Genomic DNA, 23,755 nt, shown 5'->3' with positions numbered 1-23,755 from the left:
AGTTCAGAAACGATTTCGATTTTAAATGAATTTTTGAAAAACCAAACTGGGGTCAAAAATGGAAAAAAATTGAAATTTTACCAATAAAACCAAGAGAGCAGAAATTTTGCGTGTGCCCTGTTCTCGACCATGACCCTCCAGATCGATTGGAAACGGTTTCGAACCATTTTGAGTGGTAGTTCCGTAGCAGGGAGCACCCTAGCAAATTTTCGAAAATTGAAATTTCCACTGCATTTTACCTTACTGAGTTGTTGAAATGAAATTTACTTAGTACCACATTTTTTATATGCTGAATCGATTGGAGGTGGTTTTAGGCTGTTTCGAAGCTTTCTAGTGTATTTTGGAAATTTCAGATTTTCTAAAAAGTGCAGCTATAAAAATTGTCCAAATTAACTTATGTGTCATTTTTTTTTCAAAATACAGGATATCTAACAAGTAGTGAAAGTAGTGAAAAAATGAAAAACTTCAAACGCTCAACAAAAACCTTCAAATGAATAATTGAATAAAGTTAGAACATACTTTGTGCACAAATTTTCTTTCAATTTCAATTTTTTTTTGAAAAATTTGATTTGTTAATTTTTTTGTGTATGTAGAGGGTGGGGGAGGGGGTTGAGTGGATAGTTTTCTAAAAATTTGATTGAAGATAGGTAGTGCAAAAAGTAGTGATCTTATCAACAAAAAAAAATTCTGTTAGATACCTACCATGATTAGGAAAAAAGAAAAATCGTTCCCCATCCCGCGTGGTGGAGCCGACGGGAGGCACTTTTTTGGCAGTTGAAATTTCTCGTCACTATGCTCAATTTTGAAATCTTAACAGCTCGGTAAGTATAGCTGCAACTTGTAGACAATCCGTTCGCGCCGTATTTTAAAAATAATTAAGAGTAGTTTCGTAAATATTTCGCAAATATTCAAAGTTCAGATTTTTTGGAAAGCTCAAATTTCGAAAGTTTTTTGAATTTTAGAGCTCCGAATTGAAAATTTGTGAAAAAAAATCAGAAAACATAAATTTTCCTACATCTACAACTACATACAACTTTGAACTTTTCGTGTTGGAATTTGCAAAACCATGAAGGATACGGAGCCCCAAAATTTTGGTAAAATCAATCCACTCTACATTTTGTCAGCCTAGAAAAGTTAAGAAATTTCGTAATTTTCACGCAAAATCCCTCGAATTTTCACCTCGCTTTGCTCGGGCTTATTTTCTTTTCTTTTTTGAGAGTAATATGAAAATTTCTGAACAGTAAAAATCAAGTTTTAAAGCCAAAGAATAAACTCATCTCAAAAAAATCGTTTTTATGCCTCATCTCGAAATACAAATTTATGACAGCTTTTGCCCTCGTTTGGGCCTGTTCTGTTTCTTTTTCAAAATCAACTTCCTTCAAAAAAACACCATTCTGGCCTCTCGAAATAAAAACGTTCAAAAGCTCTTAGCCTCGCTTCGTTTGAGCCAATTTGTTTCTCATTTTGGAAAAAACTAATTTCAAATTCTGAGGCCTCCAAAAATCCAAAAAAGAACAGAAAAATTTTCATAAGTCATAATTATGAATATTGTACCCACTTATCAATTGGCAAAATTGATGTTTTTCCACCGCATCAATCCACAAATTTTCATTCGACACCACCCCGTCTCAAAAACCTAAAAATAGCTTCTACTTCAGAAATGGGGCCCGACGTGATATATGCTTCGAGCCGGCATCGGCTGTGCTATTTTTTTCTCATTTTCATACTGGAGTAAATAAAAGCGTAATTGCTCTTATTGTATGTACTTACTTATTCTTAGTTCTGTCAGTCAAAATAATTCTCCAGTTTTGGGTTTTCATTCGACATTTTTGAATTTTCATTCGGCATTATTGTACTCAATTTACCCCCCCCCCCACTCCAAAAAAATTTGAAACGCGACCTCACATGTTTGAATTTTTTCCCACATGTTTGAATTTTTTTTAACGAAAAAAATTAAAAATCAATGTTCAGCTGTTTTTTATACGAGTATCCGAAGAATTATCCAGTTCGAAGAGAAACTTTTGAAAAAATGCCTCCTTCCGGGAAACTTCTTCAATTCTTTAATTGAGGTACCTACCTATCCTATGGGGTAGGTAGGTAAGTAAGTATAGAAAATTGGGAAAAAATGGTCTTGAAAACTTGGAAAAGTCAGGGAAAATATCTCGCCAAAAATAATGGACACCCTGAAAAATGTAAAAAATGGTAACATATATCGTTTCATACATTTTCGAGAACGCAGTACAGCCCCAAAAATTTTCTAAAAATTTGAAAAAATCGTGCGGAATATGATTTACTAGGTTTTTGAGAAATATGATCAACTCATTTATTAAATTTTGGTTCCTCCAGGCTCCAACGCTCTCATTGGCCTCGAAAATTTCCTATATAAACCGAAAAAAAATCCTTTGTTATTATTTTTTCATTTTGACCAAAATTCTGGAGCTATTTGTTCATATTTTATTTACTTATACGCGGTTTAGACGATTCGGATAAACGAGTTCCACCTTATGCTAAAATTTTCCTTAAAATAATTATCGATGTTTCTCGCTGGTCATAAAGCTCGGTAATATCGTACGTATAGATTTCCGTTTTCTAAGGATTCATCTTGCCGGGCGCAGTTCTCATTAGTCGCATCATTAATTCAAAGACGTATGTAAAATTTCCAACTCGCAGTACGATAGATATAAGCTTTAGATAGGCGAATTCCTAATTAAAAGCTTTCAGTCAGTTAAAGCAGCTATTGCTACATACATTGACCGAACAAAAATATAGGCAGACCAAGTAGGTATAGTTAGGTCATTAAACGATTTGTGCGCGTTTTAAAAATAAAACCATTTCGAAACGAGGAAACTATTAAAAGAAAGAAAGAAAGAAAGAAAAAAAAAAGGTTAAAAAGGTTTTTGTTCTGCCATGAGATATACGTCATATCTGTTGCATTGTCGAATAGAAGATAATAGCGGGTTCTTAGAGAACCACTTGTTTGAAAGTCACCACGCGCTTGCGGCTTGCTTTTGTAGAACGAGAGCGGAAGAGAGTTGGACTTTTCTGTATCGAAATGAAAAACCAGAAACGTTACGTTGCGTTTTCAGGTATATAGTAAGTTTAGTTCATTCGAGTTGCAATCTCGGTGTAGATTTTCGTTATTAAGTCGCTCCGGTGGATACAAATGTTACGTAATTACGCTATTCTCGAAATCTCAGGTACATATTATAACCGACTGGCTTGAAAATAATGCAGGTATGATATTTTTATTCTTTCAATTATAGCATTTTTTGACGAAAATTTTCACTTTGGGAATACGATACGCACAAGGCAGCGTCTCTTTTTTGGATTATTTTAGTCGAAATTTTTTTTTCCTCTCTCGCATTTTTCTACTGTAAATAACAAACTATAAGTACTCGTAGAATTTAAATTTATGCGACAAATTTCCATAACATTTTTCCTTCCACTGTCAACTACGGATTTTATTCGTCGCTAACGTTTTGTTGCCATCGTGTTCGTCGTCGTCGTCGAAAGGTGCATTAAAGATAAACTTTATGCTACGATGACGACGATATTGAAGCATTTCCCTATTCACCATACTTACCGTGTTCGTTATTTGAAAAAAGAAAGTTCAACTTTTTCACATAAAATAGGTAACCAAATATTTTCTTAATTCAACCACCTCCAGCGGGTATTTTTTTGTCAGCTTTTTCAACTGTTGTAATTTAACAAGCTCCCAGGGTTACGTAAATTCAGACCTTGTCACGTCGCTGGAAATTTTTCGAAAATTATTTCACGCGATAACTGATGCGCTCGTAAAATTATCATATCTCGAAATTAGTGTTTTCGAAGACGTCCGCGATCGAGTTGACATACTATAGATATGACGTCAGGTAAAATATAATCACGATATGCAATTATAGTGAGAAATAATATAACGGATCCTTTTCAAATTGTTTGAATTACTAATGGATTTTTAAAATATAAGTACATAATTGCTTTCCTTCCAAATGGAATAAAGTGAAACATGTTCGATATTATCCGCGACGTTTAATCTATCTGCCACAATTTTGCATAAATTTCGCCCACCATCGCTTCGCTTCAAGTCTTTCACTACAAATTAACCAAACCAATGATTCGCCGCAGAGTAATTTGAAAGAGGAAAATAATTATAAATTATGATAACTTTGACGCGATATCCTCGCGTCCGGCGGTGTATCTTTATCAGCATGACGCGAAGGCGATGCTTTTTACCTTATCGTCGTTGAAATACTCTGTTGCCTTATATATATCTACTTTAAAACTGTGCATATTTAATCTTATTTAATCGGGCGAATTTCATCGAATAGCGCTTCCCGTTTACGAAATATTGTGTTGCTGCTGCTGTGCTATGTATATTTTATAGGGACGACCGTTTACATGACAAGGAACATGACACCGCTTCTTGACGTTACCTTGAGCCGGAGGCGAGAAAACGTTTTAATTATTGTAATGTTATTTTGACAACGCGAAATTAGACTCGGTTTTCGTAGTACCAGTATACCAGTAGCGCGCGAAAGGGTTATTTGAATATTGTTTGTTTTTCTTAGATTGAGTCCTCGTAGCCCGGCCGCGCCGGTTCAGATGCTCCTTTATGAATTTTTTTTTCTCATCTACGTACAACGAACAAAAACAGCTCATCTACGCAGTCCTAATACTAACTGACGACGAAGGACGCGAAAGCGATGACAAAATGTTCCGAAAAGTGTCTCTTATTTTTTTGTTTTATTTGTTTTTTGTTTCAAGTACCTACCTACCGAGTGAATGAAAGTTCCACTCGTGTGTGCTTATAGGAATAGATAACGCTTGTTAGTAAATTCTCAAGTGTGGTCGATGTAGAAAAAATTTTATCAAGATGTGTACCTACGGATCAAGGCATAAGGAAGAGAAAAAGTTTTTTCCCTACTTTGAAATTTATTGAGACCTTAACTGTGTCCTCGCAGTTAATTTCATGTTGCTCGTTCAGGGCGATTTATAGTGATGTCAGCTTAATACCTGTAGCTCAAAATATCTCCAAAAGTGAGAGTAATAATATTGATACAGAATAGCCCATATCCATAAGGAAGATTCCGAAAAATTCGTCGTACCTATGATTGAGCTTTTTAGTTACTCCTCGAAATATGTAAAAAATAAAGCCCTCTGCGAAAAAACTATTCAAGTCCATTTTTTATGATGAAAAGAGTTTTAAAATTATTTGATGTTTCATTTAAAAACAAAAAAAAAACAATTTTAGAAAAACCAAAGATCCCATCCCCTCGCCCCTCAAAAAAGCCGGAAATGAGTGATGTAAAGTATAAAATTTTTTGCATAAATAACGTATCAGTTCGAAAAAGTTGTTGTTTTTGTTTTTTTTTCTCATAACAAGGGCCTGTTTTTTATACATTTCAAACAAAAATGAAATGTATGAAATACTTTTTTGAAATTTTATTTTTTAGGCCACTTTTACGAAGGAAATATTCCAACCAACAGAAAAACTTTAGAGGCTGAAAAATCGAGCGAGTATCCAAAAATACACCGCAAACTCAATTTTAAGAACTGTTTTTGATTAAAAATCAAAATTTGATCAAATTGAAATAAAAGGCTGATATTTTGATTCTCGTACACTATTTTCGACCTCTCAAATCAATTGGTCGTAGTTTCAAGTATATCTACTCCTGTTTTGGAACCAGTGCCTCGAAAAAGGGCCTAAATAAAATTTTGCATCTATACCTAAACTTGGATTCATCTTTTTCGAAAGTTTTTTTTACGATTTAGCTCCAAATTTTCAAAATCCTTTCTGTTGGTATAAATTTTAAATTTTCTTCAGCGATTATTTAATCTATAAGTCTGCTAGAAGCTCAAGAATGGCTCAAAATCACCATAATTGATTTTTTAGGTCAAAATTATGGGGTATGAACCAAATTTTAGAATTCCATGCATTTAGGTTTGATCAAATTTTCAATTTTATTTTTCATGAGAAATCCATGAAACAATAAATATCTGCCTCAGCTTAAAAATCTTACATGAAGAAAAACATGTTCATCAAGCCAAAATTTTATTGCGGAAAATTGTCAAGAGTGGCCCCCTAAATCAGGTCTGCGATTTTCCTTTATTTTTTATTGGAGGCTGAACCCACCCCTTTCTCTATGATGGATGTACTTGAACTCTCATAGTTCTAAACTTCATTTTCAAGAGAATATAAATTTTCTTGTATTCATTTTTTTGCAGAAAAAATTTTCTGATTTTGGTAATTTTTTGAGGAAATTTTTTTTTGGTTTTCAAAATTTTTCTTTTTTTTTGGAAGAGAGAGGATTTCGCGAATTTTCCAATCAAAGCACATGCCTTGGCTGCCATTATTCCAGCTACAAGCCTAAAAAATTTGTCTAGTCAGGATAACCTGATGAATTATTGAATTTGCAAAATATTTAAGAAAATATGAACAAAAGTTTTGACACATTTTAAATGTTTCTTAACGGATATCCGATAATTGATAATATTTCATTAAATTTAACATTTTTTCACAGTTTTTAAAGTATTTTGATCAGTTCATATTCCATTTTTATGGCATTTCCTATAATTTTTCTTGAATTTTCTCTCATTTACCTACTTCGATTTTCTTTTTGGATTTTATTCATAAAATTTAATTTTGGTATTCTTAAATAAGGCATCTTTTCTACCCAAATTTTGAGAATTATAAAGCCAGGTTTATTTCGTATTATTTTCAGATTTAAAACAGACCTATTGACCAGGTTCCCGTAGAAAAGGAAATAAAAATATATTTTAATCAGAATCACGATAAGCACATTTTTATCCTCCCAAATTTATTCATTTTGGGTTGCATTTTAAAAATTTATCAAAAAGTTGAAATTTTGCTCAAGGCTCCCACATTGACTGAAAAATCTGGAATTTGGTTCCCAAAGTGCTGAATAACATTTTTTTTAGGAACCACATGAGTATCATTTTCAAAACCTTTTTTAGCGTAAAATATGTATCTGTTCGAACCCGGTGAACGTTATGCGAGGTGATATTTCTAGGTATTTTTGACCCCCCCCCCCGCTCCCTGGAGCAGAAGGGGGGGGGGTTAATTTTTGAAAAATTTTGGAATTACCATTTTTAACCTAGCCCTTTGAACCCCGCTAAAATTTTTAGTATTTAAAAGACCCTCACGCGCCATCGTACCAAATTTTGAACTCAATAAAATTTTCTGCTGGTACTCAAAAATTCAACTTTCCAATTTTTCGTAATTTCGATATTTTGGGAATCCCTGAAAAACTTGAAACCTTTGACTTGCGCCAAATTTAACGTTTTGAGGTACATATATATTTAATTATCTGTAATTAAGCTCCCTGTAAGTATATTCGTAATTTTGAACCCATTTTTTTTTAGAACACCCACTTTAGGCACCTCTTAAAAAGGCGTTTATGCATATTATTTCAAATAAATTAAAGAATTTACATTTTAAACACTCTAGCGAGTGTTCGATAATTTTTCATTCGATTTTTCCTGTAACTTTCATAATTGAGCTTTTTCGAGTCAAATTTTGAGATTTTTACTCTTCGAAAAAACGTTAAAATCATGCTCCAGAAAGTCTTTAAGCCACATCCAACGGATTCAATAAGTTGAAATTATAAAATAAATTGAACTCTAGCTTTCCAACGTTCATTGAGTGGAATTTTGTGGGAAAAACTTTCAAAAATGTATTGACAAAGGCTAAAAAAAATGTTCAAAATACTTTCAAAACTACATAAATGGATTTTTTTGTTGGTGATGGAAGGGTGGATTGAAATAGGGTGTATACCAAGTTTCAGTTTTCTGGGTCAGTTAGGTAAATTTATGGTTTTTCTGATTTCTTGGTCTAAGATCTTCAAAAACTCATCAAAAATCAAAAAATGTACTTTAGCCCCTGAAATTGTTGTTATTAGTGTATTTTTACATGCTCTTTCAATTTAGTTTTGTCCGTTCAGAAATTTTTCTCATAGTTGGGAAAGGGTTCCTCCTTTGTTAGGTATAGATAGATAGTCACTTTCAATCTTTAAACATCTTCTCATAATATCCTTGAACTTACATGTTAGCTTACCTACGTAAAAAGATGTCCGCAAATCGAAATATTCGTAAAAAAAATGCACAAGGTGCGATACACTCGTTGAACCTTATCGTAAAAAAAAAAGTGATGGGTACAAATACATATAAGTTTCCGAACGTAATAATTTTTATTATTCGGTAAACATACCCACCATTGGTCGAAATAAGCGGTATAAGTTTACAGATAAGCAGATATTTGTATTAGTGGTTGTAAAAAAGTATACGAGGGAGATTATGTATACCGAACCCAAACCTAACCTACCCTATCTAGCTACCTGCAGGGCCTACGTATTCCCATATTATTATAATTCATCCTAAGAGAATTGTTTATTACTGGGTAAATTTAGTTTATTGAAACACGCGTAGGGGTAAGTTTACTCACTTGGAGTGGGAATGCGCGAGTGCGACACGATGATGACGAATACGAAGGCTAAAAAAAAATCCAATTTAAGCGTCGAATATACAGGTAGTTAAGGTACATATAGACGAATATAGCTATACGGAGGATTTAGCGAACGTGACATAACAACGTTGAATTCCCCGAGCCCGACGCGACGGCGACGACCGTTCGTCGAATCGCGATGCAAGGAAGGGTATAAATTTTGTATTATGCAAATACGAAAGCGCAGAATTACCTACATTCGCGTATATGTTCATTAATAATGCGCGCAAACATCATTAACAGATCGATTAGAATCGGAAAAAATATTATTTTATCGTAATAATTGACATTCGAGGTATACCGAGAAGTAGGTACAAATTAATGTGGATGGTTTTCGAGTGCAGGGTTCTATACCTACAGGTTTGTAGGAAAATTCACTGCCTGGTTCCCTTGAAACCGATCAATGATCCAAAACGAATTTTAGGTGCTGAAGTTCATTTTTGGAGAATTTTCGAGCATCGAAAAATTCAAGAATCTGATCATTACTCATTTATCAAGTTTTCAGCACAAAATCAATTTTTTGGCGAAACGGTTGAAATTCCAAGTACACTTCTTTTCCTCCACCTTACCACTTTGCATGTGCATTGCCCTCTATTCTTTTCCCTTCCCTGAGGGCATTTTCAATTCCAGCGAGTTACAATAGTAAAGCAATATGTATAGAGTTTTCCGTCGAGCTTGGAAAACATACGATGAAAACTTTGGGAACTGTTCTACGTATCAGGGTTTTTTCCTACTTTGGTCTTTTTCGTGTCCACTTTTTGTTTGCAAAATACCTAATATGCAAAATTTCTTTTGATCTTTGCACTGTATCGATGATTCTCGAACGTGCAATTTCAAGTCGGCCATTGGAGTGTGTAGATATATGGATTACATAGGGGATCGGTCGACTTGCACACGACAACAGCATTATACCTACTCGTAAGTCTAGGTGTATCGTTTATGGGACTATTTTTTTAGCCATTTTTTATGATACATGAAAGTACCTTTAATAAACTCGCAAGCTTTCACGAGTTCGTTGCATTTAACACCAGGCAGTGTTTGTCTTTGACTCGTTAAACGAGGAGAAAATTTCTAGGTATGGTTTTAAAGTCGACGAGTAATTATAAAGCGCAAATGGTCGACTCTTTTATCGCTTATACGTATTATAGTCGCCATTATTCGTACATTGTCACTGTACTATACATATATCCGTTGTACGTGCCTTTGATAAAATTACCACGACCACATTTGCTACCTGTACTGTTTTCTCAGTATACATGTCATTGAATTTTTACAGTTTATCATATTCAAGTATTTTGACAAGATGTCTCGGTGTGTCGGTGTAGATTGGTACTTCTGTTAATGGATATTTTTAACATTGCTTTTAGCCCACCAAGAAAAAAAAACGGAAGAACCAATAAAGCGAAAAAAAATTACAACAAGTTGTAAAACACTTTATCCGATGAGTAATATTTTAAAAGAAAAATTCGTCGAACGTAACAGAAAAAAAATACCCGAAAAAAAGAACTATACTAAATTAATAAAAAGCCTTCGGCGAAATTCTATTTTTTTTGGTGTTTTTTCGTCTGAAAAAAAAAAAACGCAGAATAAAGAAAAAGACGTAAATTGTGTTAGAGAAAAGTATAAAAAGTAAATCCGATAAGTGAAGCTCGCTATTGGTGTAATTAACAGCTCCCCAGCTCTGCTCTTTAAGAGAAAGAAAAATTTAGGCATATTTGAAAAAACACAAACTAAGTATATGGGACGATTTTTAAAGTTTGAAAGTTGTTGTAACTTTTTTTCTTTTTTGGTGCCTATTAAAGAAAATATTTTATACTTTAAAACGCGATAAAAAACAGATTTACTTGAAATTTCGTCTTTGCCTTCGAGTACCTCTACGATGTAATGCAGGGTGCTGGTGTGTTTGGCGACGATAATGTAGGTAAAGCGGATTAAACAGATTATGATCCTGTTCGCTGTATGCTTTTCATTTTATAAATCCGCTTTAATTAGTTTTATTTTGTTTTTTATTTCGCGCTTCGTGTTTTTACAACGGCGAAAAATACGCGAGTGTTGCATATCCGCTGAAGAGAATAACCAAAGGAGAGCTTTTAATTTGATTAAATTTTCGATAACGAATAAATCAAATCGTTCGCGGTAGTATTTTTGCGTCTTTTGTTTGCCGTGTTCGTTTAAAAATTACTTTTGCGGGTGTTTTTTGAGTTCTTATGGTTTCACACGTAACAATAATGAGTGACTAATATGTGTAAGGCATTTGTTCTCCCACTTTTTGTGGCATTTTTTCAAGATGTCGACTGCCTATATGAAAGCTAGGAAGTATCTGAATATCAACTTTTGAGAAATTGTTGAAAATTTCGGTTTTTGGCAATATTGAACTAGAGATCGTTTCTAAAAATGATGAAATTAGCTGTTTGGGAAATATTTTTGAAAAAAATGAGGAAATTCATCTTTTGTGAACTCGTAAGGAAATTTGAAATTTATGGGTGTTGATTTTCATTTTCACCCTAATTACAGCATATTTTTGAAAACCAGAAGATCCGAAAATCCGCTGGAGGCTCCAAAACGATACAACACCATTGCCAATCGACTCGGGTAGTCGAAAATATGGTACAAACCAAATTTAAGCCTTTTATGTCAATTTGATGAAATTTTGATTTTTTTCCTCTGGAGAAATGAGCCAAGTTGAACTTTCAAAAATTCGTCAAAAATCGAAAAATGAGCTTCAGCTTCTGAAATTTTTGCTGGTGGTGAATTTTTGAATTTCGTTGCTATTCCTTTTTGTCGGGTTCAAAAATTTTTGTGCCGTTTAGAATACTTCCCTTGTGAGCAGTGTGAATCAAAAAAGTTCCAAGTTTTTCGTCTCACACGTTTTTTTCCCTGCGAAAATATGGTCGACATAGAAATCTCTAAATTCCCTACTCGTATCAATATTTGAGGAATTCCATAACCTGTCCGTCGATGACTCCATTTAATCACTTGGAATCAAACTTCCTGAATAATTCGGTGCTAGTCATGCTGAACTTTACCCTGCTCACAAAGGTTCAGCAATCAGGCACTATTATGCTATAAGTCGTTTTTGGGGGGGGGGATTTTGATCAAAATTTGAAAGCTTCTCCGCCCCTTACAAGGAAACCTTCTCAACTCTTCACCCCCGATTTGGCTTGAATTTAGCTCACTAAAAATGCACGTCATCACCCACACCTCAGAAGTCAGAACCAAATTTTTAGCTGCCGAAGTTAATTTTTCGGATTTTGGCAAATTTTTGAAAAGGCCTGAAATACTCGTAGATTATTTTTAGTGACAAAATTTTCATAAAAATGCTAAACCACGAGGTAAAAATATGAAATTTGGTTTGGATACTAAAGTCAACCTCCCAAATCGATTGTGACCATTTTAAAGGCAATCTGTAGCCTCCAGTAGAAGTTGGTTTTTCTCCAGCACGCACTGGAATCGCTCCAGAAGGCGCTGTAATCAACTTCGGCAGCTGAAATTTCAATTCTAACATTAGTTCGCCATTTTCAATCAATTAGGATAGTTGGATCGCGAATCCGAGATGAAGAGTTCACACGTGTAATTATTTTTTTACAAGTTGAATATTCCATACTTTTTAAAAAAATCCAGTATCAGGGAGCATTGATAAATTTATCAAACATGGCCTTGTGATACATCAAAACAATTATATCTATGTTTTTTGGGCTGTAGAACCTCCAATTTTTTTTCTCATTTCCGGTTGACATGCCTAACTTAACAATTAACATGAATAAAAAACACTCAATCTAAATCTAAATCTAAATCTAAATACTTCTCCTGTCAGTTCTTGAGGAATTTAACTGCTTCATCGTCAAGTGTCCCATTTAATTTTCCAGGATTGATTTTTCCTGATAATTCACACTCAAATAAGTGATTGTCAGTCTGAACTTTGCCTCATTCACACAGATTGTCATCTGCCAACTGCCATCTATGAAGGTTGTAGATATGTACTTGGATCATGTGACTCCGCTCCTCAATCTGTTGAGTGTTTTAATTTCATATGATCGGAAAATGAGTAGTTTCCTAGACAGTTTTGTGGTTGGAAAATACGCATCTTTAGTGCATCTATCTAAACATACCTATATGGAAAGTAACTGTTGTACTTTTTCTTTCCGCACATGTTTACAAATTTTAAATTAGCAATTTTTAAAAATTTCAGCATTTATTTTCCTCTCATACGAAATTAAAATAAGGTAAGTGCAGGTAATTACGCCACCCTAAGGTTTGAGGTCATTTAGTGGGGTTAAAATGCATCTTTGGCAAAAATGTGAATGAACCACCTCAAAGTACATCTTATTAGCTACCTTTCACGAAAAAAATTTTTTTTCTTACCCCTCCCCCAATACCGCCAATCACCTCCTGAAAATTTTTTACAAAAGTGGCGTAATTATCAACACTGTGCAGGTAATTACGCCACCACCCCAAAAAACTATTTAAAATCTATGAAAACATTGGTAAAAATCATTTGGCATTTTGGGCATCTTATTGGCTACCTTTCCCTAAAAAAAATGTTTTCCATTACCCCTCCCCCTATCCCACCCCTCCATTTCTGAAAATTATTCACCAAAGTGGTGTATTCATCAACATATGCAGGTAATTCCGCCACTCTCCCCCCACCACCAAAAAAAATTATTTAAAATTATTGATAAAAACATCGCTAAAAATTATTTCTTAGCATTTTGATCAAATATGTGAAAGTCCTGAAAGAGTTTTGTTAAAGTGGCGTTATTTTCAACATTGGTACTTTTGTATATTTTTCAACATTTCGATGCTTACATTGAGAAATAACAAAAAACTGTTTATCGCATTGAAATCGTCATTAAATTTACTACAGGAAACATATCTTCAAAAATTTTTTTCACCCTTATTACAAATTACAGCACGTTTCCAAACTGTGGTCAATTTAACATGACGTTTTTTTTTGGCATCAAATTTACAAAAAAGCGAGCCACAGATCAGAAAATTATCCAGTCCGGTGATATTTTTGGTTTTCCTACCTTGGCTTTAACAGTACAATCACCTAAAAATCGTCACACGGCGCCATCTACCCGTTTACTATGAGAACTGCAGTAGTGGCGTAATTGCCAACGTGGCGTAATTAGCTGCACTTACCTTAGTACATGCTACAGGATTGGACAGTAAAGCAATTAACTTGTGTGATTTAAGTCGCTCGGCTTTGCCTTGCTCCTTAAACTTTGCACTCGTTAATCACATACTTTCCATGCCTGTCATGTAATATACTACTCCATAGTCCATATTTCAGGTACTCTCCACTTGGTAGGGCTTCCTGCCTGGTTCTTCCCTCAGCACCTGCATTCCATATGCGACATTTATCTGTGCTGGGTGTATCCCTTAGTTCGTTAACTGTTTTCATGAAACTGTGTCTTGATCTGAGGCAGGTTTCTGCCAGTTCTTCATATGCAACATAGGATGCAGCGGCTTTTTTTAGCATCTTTGTCTTCTCTGTCATGGATGCAACTTCACATCTGATTGCTGGTGGGGCAATTCCGCTCAACTCATACAGATTATTCAATGATGTTGTTGTTGGGCGTAAGCACCCCGTCACCAATCTACATGCTTCGTTTAAGGGTATACATATAAGCTTTACTTGTATGTGCTGAACAACTCCAATACAGGGCAGACATACTCCCTCGCTGAATATCACAGTGCCAGCGCAGATGTTCTCATAACTTGGGGCTTAGTTCCCCAACTGTTGCCTGCTAGTTTGTGAATTATATTTGTTCTTGCTGCAACTTTCATTTTAGTTGCCTCATAGTGTCTTTTGTGGGTCAAGAACCTATCTAGGATTACACCTAGGTATTTGGGTTATCTACATGTTTCAGATCTGTTCCACTCCATCGAATATTCAATTGTCGCTTTGCTTCACAGTTTCTGAGATGAAAAGAGCATGTTTCTGTCTTGGTTGGATTTGGTTTGAGGTGGTTGTCTTCATAGTACGAGTATGTGTCCAGTTCCTCTATAGCCTGGTTTTACGTGTCCTCCACCTCCACAAATGTATTATGTTGGGCAGTTAATAGTGCAAGATCATCTGCATACAGAAAGTGATTAGTATCTAGAATCTCCAATGTGAAAAATATTGCTATAATTGAATTCTACCACAAAAAAACATAGGTATAATTATTTGGATGTATCACAAGACCATTTTTGGTGAATTTATTGATACTCCCTTTACGCTCCCTCAAATGGGAATTTTAAAAAACTTCATCCCCTAAAAATCATTTCAGCCCTAGAGCATTCTGTTAAACCGTTTGAATATAATTTGTAATCTGATTTTATTGCTTTTTATGGGAATTTAGCCCAAAAACACGAAATTTTCCAAATTTGGCCCCCCTTCGACCCAGTCTGCCGGGGCTTTGGCAGCACTTAAGGGTCGGCAGACCCATATATTCGGATTCAGCGCGAAAATTTCTATAATTAGGAACCAATTTGAGCGATCAGCTTTCTCGACTGAAAGTTCAGAAAAATGGTGAAGGCAGCAGCTGCGGATCGGTAGACCCGAGTGTTTTCAAAATAGGGGTATTTATACCAACTTTTGAGACCAGCCTCAGCTTTTAGTTATTTCTGTCCGATCGCAGTTTCTCAGGTTATACCTATCTGGAATAGCCCAGCATACTGCCTGTCCCCCTGTCATTAGGTATCACCTTCAAATAAATTTTACATTCAATAAATTTGCTTCCCCTGTATTTTTTTCTTGTCACGTACTCGCTTGAATTCCATTCGCTATTCTCCTATTTGCTTCTATTTTTAGAAATAATTTTGCAGAAATAAATTCTCAGTTGATCGCTCAGTAGGTAGGTAGTAGGTACCCGCTTCCAAATATTAAAAATAATTTTGTAAAGAAAAATCCCCGAGTAATATTTCGTCGTCAAGATACGCGTCTACGCGATATTGTAATGAGTGCGAACATGCACGTTTATAATCAAGTCACAAAGGTTCATTCGATCATTATAAGAAATATTACTTCATTAAATGCCACCCAGAGCGTTTCGTAAATTTTCTTATATTTTTTTCGATCGAAGAGCGCACGATGCACGAACGAACGTAACCTTAGTAGAAAAAATTTCAAAATTAATAACTTAGGTAGGTACTATATCGTACATATAACTGCAATATCGAGAAATATTTCTTGTATCACGTTTAATCGTATTTTCTAATCGCGTTTGTCCTTAAAAAATAAATTCTCGGTACGCGATATTTAGATTCGCTTTTGGAATTCGCTATACGTACCTAGGTACCTACGTATAAAGCGTGTTGAAGGCAGAGGGTGGGAAAAAAACTCGCTTATGTCAAACTCGCCCGCATCAAGAATCATATTACATCGCAATATTCCGAAATTAAGTTTATCTGTGGGAGATGACGGGGATTCATTGTATTAAATTCGTTGTGTATATGACAAGGTAAAACGAAAAACAGCTCAAAGCGTATAGAATGGTAGGTAGACAAGGTGTAGTAATATTTATCAGCGCCTTGTACCTTGTCGTATATCCGTTTTTCGGCGACGTGATTGTAAATAATACAAACATGCAGATTTACTTCCAATTTACTTCCACACGTTGAATCTTATTACGTTGTAACCCATTTCGACATTTACGGACCAATCTCATCGTGTTACCTTTCTTATTTCGCATTCCTACGATGATAAACTTTCGTCATTTGGTACGCAAAGGCAAAACTCAAAAGCGATCCGAGAATTAATTAACGGATTCGCGGAAGAGTGCGGCGAAGGAAAAGGACGAAAGGAGCACGCAGCGTAGACTAGTGAAAGTGACGAAAGGTCAACGAGAGACGAATTTTGAATCATAGATGCGAAGGTGTATTAGCTTTTTGTAGAAATATTGATACGTGTGAAATATTTCTCTGGGGAAATATCGAACGACAAATGTCGCACGAAACAAGACACATATCTCGTGGTTGTTGCACTTGTACGAGGTGGGTATAAATTTTCGTCGAGAAACGTATAGTATAGCTATATCCGAAGCCTCGTCAATAAAACCGAAAGAAGAACGTTGCGGTAAATACCAAGTGAAATAATACTCGGTGAGTCGTCGGTGCCAGTAAAATACTAAATTACATAATGTCAATTTTTTGACGAAAGTCAAGTATAGTCGTTTTGTCGCGCTATTAAAATAACGAGTCGACGTCGAATATATACGAGCTAAACGCCACATCGTAATTTTACGACTGAATTTTTTCGCCCATTGTCATTTACATATTTATAAAATTGTTACGGGCGTTTCGGATCACTTCAATGGTCATGTTGTGTAGCAGACTCTGGTATTGTACCGTTTTTACAAAATTACCACCGACGAGTAAATTATAACGCGGTTAATTTTGAACATAGAACGAATGAAAAATTACTTCTCTTTTTTTTTCTAAAACCGAAAACGCGTTAATTAATGATGGTATTTCTCGACTTAATTTTTCGCTCCTTTCAATTTTTTCCCTTAGACCAAAAAAAAAAAAAGCGGGAAAATACTGAAAATGTTCAACTTTTTTATGAAAATTATTTGTTTTTCTCTTATAATATATATATATTTTTTTTGCAAAGGCACCCGCAACTCAAAAGCGTGAAACTGTACTGTTATTTGTCGCAACTTCATTAATTTCTGTAATGATTAAAAGCGCGTTGCTAGGGTGTCTTTTTTTCACTTCTTCTTCTTCTTTCACAAGCTTTAAAATTGTTTAAAGAATTAATGCTCGAGTGTATTTTAAAATAAATTATACGCTTGATCGTGAAAGATGTCGAGTATCCGTGCCTTTCTTGTTTTTCACTTTTCAAATGTAATGAATGAGTTGGATCGTCGTGCTGCGTGTGTTGTGCTGTGTGCTATGTTCAGCCAGCGTTACGTTGACTTTTCTATAAAAGTTACGAGAATTTATAATAATTTGTTGGAAAAAAATCATGGAGGCCTGTCGTGAAATTTTTTTCATTTTTTCACAATAAAAGGAAAATTTTTAACTGACTGTGAACAGGGATTCCTAAATGTATCAAACATTAAGAAATTTTGCGAATAAAAAATACGTAATAATAAAACTGAACTTCTAAAAATTTTGAATGCTTGCCCAGAAGATCTCAAATTTTCATGAAATTTTTAGTCAATTGCGTGGTATGAGTTTTAAATTACTTACCTATACTTAGAATAATGTAAATTTTTTGAGCTGAAAAAAAATACGGCGAAAAAAAGCATCCAGAGAGAAGTTCTAAGCACTTTTTTAAAACTTCAAATTTGGAGCATTCCTCATGAAAAAAAATCAAATTTGATCAAGTTGATTTACTAAATTGGCTGAAATTTGATTACCTTATTTTTGATCTTCCGAAACAATTTGTGATGATTTTAAACCGTTCTGGAGTCTCCTGCGGATTCTGGATTTTCCGGTTTTCAAAAAAATGCTGTTCTACTTAAATAGGATGAAAATGAAATTCAGGCGCCTATAAATTTCAGATTTTTTCTCTTTACGCATACACAAAAAATCATTTTCACCGACACGAAAAGATTTTGAAAATATGTGCCCAAATTGATCGAAAGATGACAAATCAGAGCTTATGGATGCTGAATTTCATTTTCACCCTATTTACAGCGTTTTTTTCAATAATGGAGAATCCATAAATCCGCTGGAGACTCGATATTGGTTCAAAACCATCACAAATTGACTCGGGAGATTGAAAATATGGTAAAAACCAGGCCCTGTAAAAACCAAATTTCAGCTTTTTATGTTAGTTAGATCAAATTTTGATTTTTTTTCTCATAGTGAGCCAAATTTGAATCGAAAAATCAATTTCAGACCCTAAAATTTTCGCTGGTGATATGTTTTGAGAATTGAGATAGGTACTCTTTCAATACCTCTTTGCATAATTCTAAAATTTCATGCCGATTGGGATAGTTTTTCGTCAGGGATGAAGTCTAAAGTGTGTCTTTCATAATAATCGATGAAAAATCGTGAAATTTTTGACGTTGATTTAGCATCAATTTTTTAAAATTTCACTTTTAATGCAAGAAACGAAAATTTTGGAATTTGTCGAATTGTTCATGTTGAACTCGAAAGTTTATCTTCGTCAGAATCGATTGGAAATCCTGAATGTTTGAGATGTAAAATCAAGAATTTTTGGAAGCAGAGTTTCATAGAAATGGAGTCCATCTTCAAAATGTGACAGTGGATGAGAAGTAGTGAATTTTCTCATATTCTTTTTTCGATGCAAGAAATGTAAAATATCGAATTTTTCAGCACAGGTTACTCTGGAATGAAGTCGAAAATTTGCATTTAATGCAATCGACAAAAATTCGTTATTTTTTCGACATTTTTAATTTTTATGATCTTTTTTTCTTTTTTCAAATAGGTTTATTAACCTGTAAATAGGAGTATTCCATTCATTCACCTGTTCACGGTCTTACCTATTTTCGACGACTATTCTATACAATAAAAAATTTCCCGCCGGAATTTTCTTTCCTTGAACGTTGACCTGTTTGGGTGTTTTTGTAAAGCTGAATAAAGTTTCATTGCATGCGACACAACGACAACGGCAAAGATTGAATCAAGATATTGCATTTTTCATGAACGAAATTATTTATACATGTTCCATTGAAACTGAAGAAAGAATGATACTACCTATTTTTTTGCTTAGCTTATCAATTAACGTTCCCTAACTGTACTCATTTTGTTGAATTATTAAAAAAAAAAAAAAAAATGTGCTGTAGAAATTGTCGTGACGTTGCTGGCGTTGTGAAAAAAGTAATTGAAGGGTGGTTTTCCAAAACGCATTAAGTCCGTTTTTTTCGAAATTGATTTTTTCGCGCCATTTGGTTAGTGACGTCAGGACACATCATCTGAGACGCATACCTACCTAAAATACCTATTTTATCCATGTTCTTTCCAGCTTTTTGTGAAATTGTTGAAATGCGCTTGATTTTCCAAAACGCATTAAGTCCATGTTTTTTAACGCTTGTAGAATCGCTTGTTCCCATACGAACTGATTTTTAAAATTTTATAGTATGTTGTATACGTGCATCCTTAGGAAGTATCGCCACTGAAATTTTCAACCCCCTCCCCCCCATATTTACCCCTCAAAAATGACGTTTTCAGTTTTTTAACTTATTTTATGGTATTTAACAATGACGATTGCGAGGTACATTTTAGAAACACCTTTTTTGGACGTATTTTTGACCCAATACCTTTTTCGAAATTTTTGCGGTGGTGCGCCATGTTAGAAAATTGGGAAATGTGTGTGTGTGTGTGTGTGTGTGTGTGTGTGTGGGGGGGGGGGGTGAAATGGGAATTTTGGGGAAAATGACTATCAACGAGTACGGTGTCGTTTTCTTATGATTCGATATCGCTGAGCACGAATATGACGTTAGATTTTGTTTTACACCCCCACAGCCCCTCCGGAGCCCTCAGCCCCCACCTCAATTTTCACTATTTTGGGAATGAAGTTACTTTGATGACGTTGGTATCGTTGTCTTATAATTCGATACCACTGAGCATGAATATGGCGTCAAATTTTCTCCTACACTGAAACTGCCCCTCCGGAGCCCTCAGCCCCCTCCTGAATTTCTATTCATTTTTGAAATAAAGTTAATGTACTTTGATGAATTTGGTGTCGTTTTCGTTGTTTTCTTATGATTCGATACTCACTCAGCCCTCTCCTAAATTTCCACCATTTTCAAAATTAAGCTGCTTTTACAACATGGAATCTTTTTCATACGAATTTCGCGCTCAGCAGTATCGAATCACAAGAAAACGACATCAATATCAACGTAATTCGAAAATATAAGGCAAAAACTTTCAGAAAATCACAATTCCTCAGAAGTGAAATACAAACATAATTTTTGATAAGAGGTTTTGAATTGAATGGTAATATGTAAGCTGGAAAGGAGAAAAGGCAGAAAAATGTACTTTTAGCGTGGTGTTTTTTTTAATTCTTCAATTTGTGCACTGGCGATTGAAAATAAACAGTAAGTAGTAGGAACCATTTTGTTGGAAATTGATTTTCCTACAAGATGGTACTTTCATTTTATAATTATCTTATAGTTACCTCATAATTTTCCTGAATGAATGCTCATTTTTCAACATAAAACGTCTAGTGGTTTTCCAAAACGCATTAAGTCCATGTTTTTCAACACTTGTTGAATCTCTTGTGCAACATTCAACTCAACACCGCGTGTTGGATCATATCAAGCTATACCTAAACTTCAATGTTAGGTTGGTTGCATACTCAAAATAAGCCCTCTAATGAAATGGGAGTATGTTTTATGCTTTTTCTCGGAACTTACTTTTGGGACTTAATGCGTTTTGGAAAACCACCCTTCAATTAATTTTCTAGCTTATTTTATCGAATGAATTTTATAATTAGGTCATTTTTTTGGTTTAACCTTTCACGTGTGTATACTTACATAAGATGACGGTTATTCACATTTTGACAGTAGTTGTGCGGTAGGTATCGATTTTTAAAGTTGACTTTTCATTTTTTTTTTTTAAATGCCGGAAATCAAGGTAGAATACCTACCTAGGTCAAATATAACGATTAGGTTAATTATATACTCGCGTCATCTTGTTCGTAAATATATGGTTATATTATCATACCTATGCCTTCATCTTTCCTCATCCTTATAATATGTGGGATTAAAAAGCTCACAGATTTGGAAATTGCCAAAATTCTTGGAAGCCTTGTCATAAACGCTGCTGGTATTAATTCCATCACGCTATTGTATTATTTATTCCATTAGTATTTTCATTTATTTACATTTACGTTTTCTGGTGTTATTATATTTATGCACAAAGACGAGAGAGAAACTTCATTAACTTGGCTGAACGTTAATCTGAAAGATGTGCTGCTATAGGTGGTGTTCATTATTCTAGCATAGTATTCGTTATGTAATAAACAGACTGCGACTGCTCTAAGACGATGAATTTGGTGCAAGGTATTTGATACCCATTTGTGGTCGTTTTCAGTCGTGTTGGCGAGTCTTTGAAATTATTATGAGCGTAATGTGGAAATAAGGCTTGAACGACTGTGGAATATTTTGAGATAGTGTCCTATAGAACTAATAGGTATTTGTTTACTTACTTAATTATGAGTTGTTCATTCGTAAAAATTATTCTTGGTTACGATTTAATTGAATGAACATCTTCAAATTTATAAAAGTTTGAAAAAATCGAGTTTCTAGCAATTGATTGATTTGCAAGTTGGATAATTTTCTGAAAACAGGTATCTAATGTAACAATTTAGGTAGGTACTACATACGTACGCCTATTTATTTTTCATGTAAAATACAAAATATAAGTACGTAGGATTTGAAATGAGTAAGTAGGTGTCATTCAAAAAACAAATTAATAATTAGACTGAAAAATAACGAAAATCTTTCAAAAGACAGTAATAATTCAAGCTCTCTAATTTATTACCCGCAAGTGATTTTTTTTCTACTCGTGACAATAAAAGACGAAAAGAAAAAGAAAGGCTTCTTTACTTTTTGTCGTGAAAATTAAAACTCAACTTTTGTTTAATTACGCCTTTCGTTTTGAAATTGTTACGTAATTTTATTTGTGAGAAATTAAACCGAGTATTGTTTTTCTGGCGCAAAGCCGAAGAATTTGGCTGAACGCCATTTAAAATAATTTTTGCAATTTTTTTAATATTAAAAAGCAACCAAGCTTCAATTGAAGAACGAAATTTTGGCGTTTAAAGGCTTCTTATACCGGTGTATGTAATTTCAGACTAGACGTCTCTTTTGAAGATGATTATTTCGTTGGCTTTACTACGCGAAGAAAGATTTGTACTCGTAATTGAATGCCTACTCCTTTCAGACGAACTCGCGCTTTCTTGTTCCTAATTATGTCAAAAATTTAAATTAAAGCCGCTATAATGCGAAGCAATTTGATAAACTGACTCGAGAATTATATAGAAAGTTATGTAAAATATGGTCAAATATTGCTGTAAAATAGGTAGTGTAATATTATTATAGGGTGAATCGTGAAAAAATAAATTTCAGAAAATTTTGGCCAAATTCATTAGAGGCGTTTATTTTGAGTTGAAAGTCACTAAGAAAAAGTTTTGCTCCGAGGTGTCCTCGGAGGAAAGATGTGACAGCTCAAAGCTAGAGGAGGCATTTTCGAAAAAATCGTGTGTTTTTCGCTTCAGCCCCTACCCGACCTGTTTTGGAAAAAATTATCTTGCTTCAAAAATTGAGATTCTGCGTCGATCTAGTCCTTTGCCAATTGTCGTAAAAATTCAAGACCATTTTTTGGGTTTTACTGAACGGCTGAAAATTTGCAGATCGCTTATCTTTGGGTAAATTCTTGTTTTGAAAATTTTTTCTTCTCAAATAATTTGCATTAATCAAGCTAAAACATAGAAATATATAATTTCTGAAAAATGAGAAATATTTTGGAACGCAGTGGTGCCAAATTTTTGGCCACTATTGCCAATTTCGAAAAAACAGAAAGAATATAGTTTGGTAAGTTTTTGGTTAATTTTCCTCGATTTTTTGAAATTGGCAATAATGACCAAAAAAATGGCACCACTGATAAAAACCAGGCTGTTATTGGAGGGGAGGGGGCGGGACTTCAGGTCAAAAAGAGTGATTTGTGCAAGTTTTGAAAATCGCTTTGCAAACGAAACATTTCAAAACCACAACTCCTATTGCTATCCAAAAATGAATTGAATATACAGATGTTAATAAAATTGCCTAACCAGTTTGCCGTGAATGTGAATGAAAAATGCTTTGGGGTAGGTGTAGATTATTTTATGAACAATCAGTGCAATTGCAATTGGAATTAGCGTTTTCAGATTTTGCTTAGTTTTTTTTCACATCGCCGTTTCATTCTAACCCTTCAGGTGAGGGGGTGGAGGGAAAACTCGTGATTTTCGTATACATATTTGCAAATTCTTGTGAAATAGCTGAACATTGAAAGCTCATGCCTGAAGATAGACTAATTGAACTTGAAGTAAATTTTTTTGTAGACTTGAAGAAAGTGGATTAGGGGATTCCAAATGAGTGACATAACTTTGAAAAGCTCAAATTGAACTTTCAAGGTAGAAGCTCAACTTATACTTGATAGTTGATAAAAAATAAAATAACGATTGGCCATTCTTTATTCTATTTTCATCGAATTATTTTTCAAAATGAGATCTCACCACCCTCGAGGGATTCAAGAGGCTCCAAATTTAGATTAAAATTCAGCATTATACAT

The 23,755-nt window shown here is 34.4% G+C and overlaps 1 protein-coding gene across 2 annotated transcripts in view; it reads left to right on the top strand.

Moving 5' to 3' along the window:
- Positions 1-2,544: 2,544 nt before the first annotated feature.
- The window catches only part of LOC135836612 (uncharacterized), a 196,816-nt gene continuing 175,605 nt past the window's right edge, over positions 2,545-23,755 (top strand). For both annotated transcript variants that reach the window (XM_065351551.1, XM_065351550.1), the window contains exon 1: positions 2,545-3,234. The gene's annotated coding sequence lies outside the window, so the exon portion shown is untranslated. The remainder of the gene's footprint in view (positions 3,235-23,755) is intronic.

Source organism: Planococcus citri, chromosome 2, assembly GCF_950023065.1.
Source record: "Planococcus citri chromosome 2, ihPlaCitr1.1, whole genome shotgun sequence".
Taxonomy (NCBI): domain Eukaryota; kingdom Metazoa; phylum Arthropoda; class Insecta; order Hemiptera; family Pseudococcidae; genus Planococcus; species Planococcus citri.
Note: the sequence above shows the minus strand (reverse complement) of the source record. Positions and strands in the feature narration are given on the sequence as shown.